Raw genomic sequence first — 9,342 nt, 5'->3', positions numbered from 1 at the left:
ATCTCATCAGCAGCTTGTCTGTCACAGCTTCTGGACTCACGTTCATGTCCTTGTGCTGCTGTCACATCAGGCATTGAGGCGAAATAAACTGCCTCACTGGTTTCCATATTTACATTCGGGTTTAACAATAGACTGTGCCCACCATGTCGCCTGGTGTTCTGCCGCTGTTGCCGGACTTGTGTTTGAGTCGCAACATTTCAGCACTTGCACAAGTTAAGACACTTTATGCAGTTCCCTTGTCTCTACTGTCTCGAGTACTGAGGCCAGACTGAGCAGTGTCGGTGAGCTCAGTGAACAATGAACAGCACTACTTTGTCAATGCTTCATTTCATTACCTTGCATTAAGAGTGCAACTCATGAATGCATTGTTTCATTATATTAACTGCCAGCCAGACTTTGCTCGTGTGTTAGTGTCCTCTCAGATGAGCCACATATGGACTATGGACTGTACACAGCCTGCCACCAATGTCACTAGCCGGCTGCATGCAGACACACAGGCGTGTACTCTGCCAGCCTGTGTGCTGACGTCTCTGGCTGCTGCCTAATCACTGTCAACTGGCCCACTACCATTGTGCTCATGCTGATGTCACCACAAAGGACATGAGCTTCAAACATGTTAGTCACAAGCTGGTCGCCTGCACCCTCTCATAGCTCCTGAGCTCCACTCCTATGGAGGGATCTGTGTGGCACTCATACTGAGAAATGCATGAATGCCAGAGCCGCACTTACAGCCAGCACATACGAGCAGTGCCTGAGATTCGCCAGCCCATTCGGAGATTTACCATGTGGTCAAATTTTGGCAATTGTGTGATGTGCAAGCCACAAAACTGAGGCAAGTGCTAGCTGAGTGACAGAACGGCGTAAACTCTTCTCCAGGAGTCTCATTCTACTTGAGCGGTCCACGTGGGTCAAGCTTAACGTGAGTTCCCACAACTTGTATGGGATTATTTCATAAGCGCCATCTGTTTATCCATCTTGTTTCACCACAGTTGTGTAGTGCACAGCACCCCATCTGTCGGGAAGGTGTTGTCAGTATCGTCTACTCACACATCCATCGTTTTCCTGCAGTTACATGATCAAGAAATATGCTCGTTCACTGAGGAGTGTAGACCCTCTGGGAACAGTGTTAAAGCACAACTCTTGTGCGATGCCTGCACTGCACTCACGCGATCGCAAAAACACAGACTATCACTATCAAAAAATATTGTTAAGTGGTAGTGTATTCCTTTATGACAAATAAATGTATGATTTTGTGGACATGATTCTTCTCAATTACCATCACCATGGTCTACATCCTGAACACAGTCCATGGGAGTGGCCAGAAAGCCCTACCACTGCACCACTAAATTTGTAGGCAGTGACCCTACACATCCCTGCTTCAATTGTATTTTTATTTTTTTTAAACGCTGTTGAATGTTGGCTTGCTGCCTATTGTTTGATTATGGAAGGAAGTCTGTCCCCTAGGAGCCATCATTTAATGTTGGCACGAATTGGAACATTTCATGTTGATTTTATTCTGTTGGTGCGAAGATCAGTGATACAAAGTCCGTAGTGGCTCTTAATCCTTAACTCGCGAGATGACTATTCTGTGGCGTATACCATGAGGTGGAGTCCCTGGGACCCCTATGTTTAAAGCGAGGTTTAAGGCAAAAATCATATGAAATAGTTAATTTATGCTATATAACATTTATTTTCAGAATTATTTAAGTGTTGTTTAAATGCTTCTCGTTTATTTTATTACACTAAACAAAGCCTCCAGCATTTTCAATTTATCACACAAAAGCACATAATTTTTGTGGTTATTTTAAATAGTACACATAAATGGACTGTTAGAGTACTGAATTTCACATTCTGAAAAATTATACAATCTCTGTAGCAAATAAATTTCCATACAGAACTAAATTCCAGGGTTTAAATTTGCGCAGAAAGATTCGACCCGACAGCTACAAAAAGAAACTTTGTCAAATTCACATGGATTGCTGGGAACTACATTTAGAACTACTTAAACCTAACTAGCCTAAGGACATCACACCCATCCATGCACGAGGCAGGATTCGAACCTACGACCTAGCAGCAGCGCGGTTCCGGACTGAAGTGCCTAGAACCGCTCGGCCACAAGGATCGGCCGAAAACTTAGATTTCATGGTTGAGCGGCTGTCCATAAGCCACACATCACGCCGGTAAATGCTAAACGACGCCTCGCTTGGTGTAAGGAGCGTAAACATTGGACGATTGAACAGCGGAAAAACGTTGTGTGGAGTGACGAATCACGGTACACAATGTGGCGATCCGATGGCAGGATGTGGGTGTGGCGAATGTCCAGTGAACGTCTTCTGCCAGAGTGTGTAGTGCCAACAGTAAAATTCGGAGACGGTGGTTATGGTGTGGTCGTGTTTTTCACGAAGGGGGCTTGTACCCCTTGTTGTTTTGCGTGACACTATCACAGCACAGGCCTACACTGATGTTTTAAGCATCTTCTTGGTTCCAACAGTTGAAGAGCAATTTGGGGATGGCGATTGCATCTTTCAACAAGATCGAGCACCTGTCCATAATGCACGGCTTGTGGCGGAGTGGTTACACGGCAATAACATCCCTGCAATGGACTGGCCTGCACAGAGTCCTGTCCTGAATCCTACAAACAGCTTTGGGATATTTTGGAACGCCGACTTCGTACCAGGCCTCACCGACCGACATGGATACCTCTTCTCAGTGCAGTACTCCGTGAAGAATGGGCTGCCATTCCCGAAGGAACCTTCCAACACCTGATTGAACGAATGCCTGGGAGAGTGGAAGCTGTCATCAAGGCTAACGCTCGGTTTGCACTAGCAAGTTATTGCAGCAATTTACATCCGCGGAGGAACTCGCCGCGCGATTTGCGAGTGTAAACATATCGCCAAGACGACTTGCGACCGTAGCAATTTATTGCGGAAGTGACTTGCACACGTTTTCCGCTTCCAGTGTAAACACCACGCAAGAAGTATCTGCAAGTAACTTGCAGCTTTTAGAATTTATTTCTATTTCCTGCAAGTAGGAAGCGCAAGTTATAGTAAGCATGTCGTCTGCATAACACTCATATTTAACATTTTACTTAATGTGGTGACTTAATTTTATGCAACCATCTTATGTATTATATGCAAACAAATTTCAGAAATGGGGAAGAAACGGGAATGGATGAAGCAGGACACAGAACATTTTATTGAAGCCGTGGAGAGCTACCCCGAAATACAGAACGTGCATAACCGAGACTTTAAGGGTAGAGTGAAGAAGATGAGCGCATTAAATGAAATCTCGTCGATTTCGACACATCTATAAAAGAAGTACATAGAAAGTAGCATAACTTGAAGACACAACTCCTTTGCCACCTGCATCCACTCGCTTGTTGTTTTAGGAGTCTAATAAAAGACTATGTGTAATTATTACATGTTTTATTTATTTAGCTTGTCACTTTCCATTTTATGAGCATTAGAAGAAAAAAAAAACATTTTTATAAGCATATCATTCTGTAAAATTCAGTTTATTTCAATACAAATTTAATTTCATTGTTGTGTTTTCACATACCTTCAAATAATTTTTCCTTTTCAAGACGTTAAAAATGGCTCTACATACATCGGGTACGATCAGAGAAATCGTGCTGACGGGAATATGAAACAAGTACATTAGGGACTTGTATGAGTCTCCTACAAAGAAAAGATTTCAAAATCCAAACTTTTTTTGGTTGTATGTTTCACATAAATAAATGAAATGCCTCTTTTATTCCTAGGTCACCGGTAGCTATAAATCATAGAGTGACTAGCAAACGTTCTTTCGCTGAAATATCAGTACCGAAGTTTGTGTCTCGTTTTGATATGACGGGCGCTGTTAACATCAACAAAAATTCCAGATCATTTGAGGACATTCTGCAAAAGTTTTCAAAAGTATCCATGCTCTCGATACTAAGTTCTTGCAAAAGGCACCAATTTGCGATGTTCTCATTATCTACTCTCTAACCCAAATACTTCCCTTTTTCTTTTTCACGTTTTGCATTACAATTACAAGAGCTGCAGCATATCTCACCCGCCTACTTGTCACTTTACACTTCGGCTCACACTTGTAGTGGTACTGAAAGCATATGTAAACAGTATCAGCAAGTTGTTGACGCAAGTTTCTTGCCAAAGAACTTGTGGAAGAATCTTGCTTAATTCTTGCGCTGCTGTGTAAACACAGCTGCAAGAGGCTAGCAATAACTTGCAGCAATAACTTCTGCAAGCGACTTGCTAGTGTAAACCCAGCTTAAGGTGGGCCAACAACATACTGAATTTGAGCGTTACCGATAGAGGGCGCCACGAACCTATAAGTCATTTTCAGCCAGATGTCCGGATACTTTTGATCACATTGTGTGTGAAAGTCAGGACTCTGCAGCCGCTATATTATCACGTAATCCGGAAGTCAATTTTCACAAGAACACAAGAAGAAGGGTGTAAATATAATCGATTTGTGTGTGTGTGTGTGTGTGTGTGTGTGTGTGTGTGTGTGTGTGTGTGTGTGTGTGTTCGTGAATACTTTTTGATCCAATAGTCACGTGAATGGTGATTGCTGAAGTGACAAATACTTTACCGAAACGTGAGAAATTTTATATACTGACAATGCGGTCAACATCCCAGAAGAAGAATTTTATTGACACTTTACCGTAGCACAGTAGTTGGGGGTAAAGCCTTGCAGGGGAATTAATATCCACACCGAGTTTTTGAGTTGACCGTCATCGATTCAGGAGTTGGGTGGTTTCCCTTATTATGTTGCACAGGTAATGAAATTATAGCATCATATGTTGAATGAGAATGAAATAAGAAATGAGGATCATATTGTTAGTGATCCAAAAAAATTGCTGATATAGTCAACAAACATTTTTTAAGACTAACAGCACAAGTAGGATCGCAAGGCTCCATAAATCAAGCAATAAAGTTTTTGCTAGCCATTGTACCAAGCACAGAACATCAGACTCAAATGTTTTAGACAAACTATGCACGCCAGGATTGTTTAGCATCACAGAAAGAATAATGTCGTCAACAAAAGGGGTTAACAGAAGGGGTTAGCAACTGGAGATTCAATGCTTGTATTTGCTGTCAATGCAGTTTTACACAAAGCTACGTATCTAGGGATAAGCGATGCAGCAGGGAAGTACCTAGAGTCGTATCTTTCAAACAGAAAACGTGTTTCACCAATATAGCGAACTCCGCCCTCTAGTTTTGTTTTCACGCAGCTCCACGATAATGACGTCTGATCTCTTGAAATGTGTGTCTTACAATGATATAATTTTGCAGGTACATCCAGTGGTGCATGTGGATACTGTCTGCGAAATGTGTTGCGAATAATATTAGTAGTAAAGAAGTGATAAATTAAAACGTCATGCATGACGTGGCGCTTTACCACGCATCCAAGTGTTCATGGCGTCGTATTTCCTCAACTATACGTTGTACAATGATATAATTTTGCAAGTGCATATAGTTCTATATGTGAATACTGTCTGCAAAATTTGTCGCGAATACAGACGTCAGTAAAAAAGTAATAAACTAAAGTGTCACACCTGATGCGGCAGTTTCACTGCATCTAGAGCGAAAATGTAGTAAACGATAAGCTCTTTCCTTTCATCATTTTTGTGGGAGCTGTCAGCGAGAACAAATTTCTTAATGGTTTGACACCATGTGTAATGTCTGTTGCAAGTTACCAGGTGCTCCTGTCCTCAGATACTGATGAATAAAATTTGGGTATTCATGACATGGGCTACACTTCTTTTCCACGACTTTTGAACAGAAGAAACGCGATATTTTGATTTCCTGACATTTTATTTTAAACAAAAACTTCCCAACTTTAATTGCATATATGATGCATTGGTGAACTGTAAATACAGATAGTGGTATACCACGCTGTGAATGTTTTGGTCGGAGTGGCATGGCGGCAAGCCACGCTGCCCTGTCTTCAAAGCGTAGTATGTCTGGGGCCTGTAGCACCATATCCCTTTATCCCTACCTCTATGACTGTGTCCGTACAGTAAAATGAGTCTTGTAGTTCTGGTATTTTGGTGTTCTGTGCTGCTACATACTGTTACGAACAGACTTCGACCCTTGCCTGCTCTATGTACAATGGGCCACACTGTCCGCCAGGGAGTTGCTGTAGTTTGGAAGTTAGCAGGGTCAGTGGAGCAGTTTATGACTCTAAGATTTATTCCACCTGACCATTATGACTAAACGGAATGCTGGAATGTGATGTAACATGAGTGGCATACTATTATCCATATATAGGTTGCAGTGGTTAGTCACTTGAGAGCCTCGGTGCCCCATAGATCATATTCAATCGGGCGCGCAGTGGGTCCACAGAACAACAAGAAAAGAGAAGCGCAACTCCCGCGTTAAAAGAGGGCAACACTGACTGATAGCAGCGCCTCTAGTGGTATGGAGATGAACTGAAAAGCATAAACATTGCGGGTTGCATCCCTCCTAGCTTATGTACGCTGTTTTATTTTTTTTCCTTTTAATTTTCTTATCTCAGTTTTCTGGGCGTGCTATGTAATTATTTTAGCTAGCATCATAATAATACAATTTAAACACAGCTATAACACACTGCAATACAACAGTGACAACCTATTATTCAGAAATATTTGTAGTCCAATTTAGCTGCAACAATTTTATTTCGCTTCAGCTATTTAAGCTACAAGCTTGTTTCGACTTCCAGAATGAGATATTCACTCTGCAGTGGAGTGTGCACTGATATGAAACTTCCTGGCAGATTAAAACTGTGTGCCGGACCGAGACTCGAACTCGCGACCTTTGCCTTTCGCGGGCAAGTGCTCTACCAACTGAGCTACCCAAGCACAACTCACGCCCTGAGATACTGGCAGAAGTAGGGCTGTGAGGACGGGGCGTGGGTCGTGCTTGGGTAGCTCAGTTGGTAGAGCACTTGCCCGCGAAAGGCAAAGGTCGCGAGTTCGAGCCTCGGTCCGGCACATAGTTTTAATCTGCCAGGAAGTTTGTTTCGACTTACTGTCAGTTTCAAGCGTTGCGTCTAGTTTTTATGATGCACAAAACATTCTGGAGCTCTTATATGTTGATAGAAATCAATATAAGTGTGTCAGTTTACAAGTCTATTCTTGACGTTTGCGTCTGACAGTCGCTGCTTCAATGATCTTTTCTTGAGCTGTGAGGTCAATGGAAGAAAAAAACTATTATTAAGAGAATAATCAGCAGTTAAAGAGGTTCAATTAAGAAATCTTTGCCACAGTGTTAATGAATGAGGAACTCTAAAATTTGTTACAACTATGTTTCAGGACTGTAATTTCTGAGTCATTGCCCAGGAAATGTGCCCTACTGACCATTAATTTCTTAAAAAAGCTCCTACATCTTACAACTGTAAACGCTTCAACGCAAAAAAAGACATCAATATTAAGTACCAAAAATAGTAAAGGTGGATAAAAACAGTGAAATGAAAACGGAACTTACTTTTTATTTGTTAAGCATACAATAAAAAATTCACTATTAGCAACAGTTTCACCTGATTCACTACTGATATTAACAATTTCACATGGAACACCTGCCACATGTTTTGGAAACTCACCCCTGTTTAGCCTATGCCTAGTTTTATTCATAAAATCTCCCTCGATAAAATAATCTTCACAAACAAAATAAGTAGCACAATTCACATCAGGTCACAGTTTACAAACACTTTTCCGCTTCAGAAGCAATCCTTGAAGTAGTTTTGGAAACCTGTTGAAATGCTTGTTCCTAACTTTCTCCATTGAACCGACGTAATATCCAGATGAACAGCCAGGGAATTTACAGGAGTATTTCTACGTCAATTTGTTGTGTTGAATATTCTGAGAAACATAAAATTCTTCATCAAATAAAACTACTACTGACATATCAAAGTTATTTAAGTAAGCAAACAGAAATCACACAACTTCATTCACGATAGAAGAGAATACATTTGATTTATAGGCTACAAGATCATTTACTGAAAATTAAATGTCTTACCTTAGGATTAATTGTGGACATTTTTTCTGCAGGAAATCTCTTCAGTTCCACAGTGAACTTTATGAAATTTAAAGTAATAAACCTGTTTATAATGAAGATGAGTCGTATGTAAATATGAAACATATACAAAGACGACTGTAACTGTGGACCTCAGTACAGAGCAAGACGATATAATATCAATAACCGCCATTGGACAGTTCTCATTTGTCAATTGCAGCTTCGTTTGACCCATAGCGCCTGTAGTGGCCTGGATGGAACTACCTGGCTTGTTGCCTCTTCTCCCATATAGCTTTCACCCCCGTGAGTGGGACAATGCCCACCTAACATTTGTTAGGTGTCGTAAGCACCACAGACCACGACCTTTACATTTCTCGAAGACGTTTGGCTCTCCCGCTCTCGATGCTACTCATTGTAAGCAATCTTGGGAAGCACCAAATGAACCAAGTAATATTGTAATGGAAAACGGTGTTGCAGCAAGTAAGAACACGGACCTACCGTGATAAATAAAATATAGTGCCGAGGCGCAGCGTCCTCCAATAAAGAACATGTTACAACTGTAAGCGATCGTTAAGACAGTAATGTTTGACACCTGTAGTTAATCTGAGAGCACACAAATGACAGAGTATCAGGCTAACGTCTTCCCTTAAGCTTCTTGTGATGACACATCTCTTGTTTATGTTCATAATTTATCTTCACAATGAATCAGGCTCTATCCTTTAGAGTCGGCCGCTGTGGTCGAGCGGTTCTAGGCGCATCAGTCCGGAACCGCGCTGCTGCTACTGTCGCAAGTTCGAGTCCTGCCTTCGGGCATGGATGTGTGTGATGTCCTTAGGTTAGTTAGGTTTAAGTAGTTCTAAATCTAGGGGACTGATAACCTCAGATGTTAAGTCCCGCAGTGCTTAGACCCATTTGAACCATTTGATCTATCCTTCAGAACAACGCAATAAACGTTAGCCCCTTCTAGAAAAATCTGTCTTCTCTTTATGTACATAGAATTTAGATACTGGTTTCACTTTTTTTCTAAAATACTGGAATGTGTAATTTACCAACAGCTATCTGTCTATTTTGAAAAATTAGGAATAATTAGTGAATCTCAGTATGGTTTTAGGAAAAAGTTGTCTACTGTGGATGCTATAGACTTTGTAGTCAAATACTTACATCAAGTGTTTGAGGATAAGGGCTATGCTCAACTCACATTTTGTGATCTAAGCAAAGCTTTTGACTGTGTAAAGCATAAGCCACTCCTAGAAAAACTGGAATTCTATGGCATTAGACATAACAGCCTTAAATTAATAAAATCATATCTTCAGAATCGTAAGCAAGTTGTTTGTGTAGGGAGAGA

This window comes from Schistocerca americana, chromosome X (assembly GCF_021461395.2).
Source record: "Schistocerca americana isolate TAMUIC-IGC-003095 chromosome X, iqSchAmer2.1, whole genome shotgun sequence".
Lineage (NCBI taxonomy): Eukaryota > Metazoa > Arthropoda > Insecta > Orthoptera > Acrididae > Schistocerca > Schistocerca americana.
The sequence above is the reverse complement of the archived record's forward strand: the minus strand, read 5'-3'. Positions refer to the sequence as shown.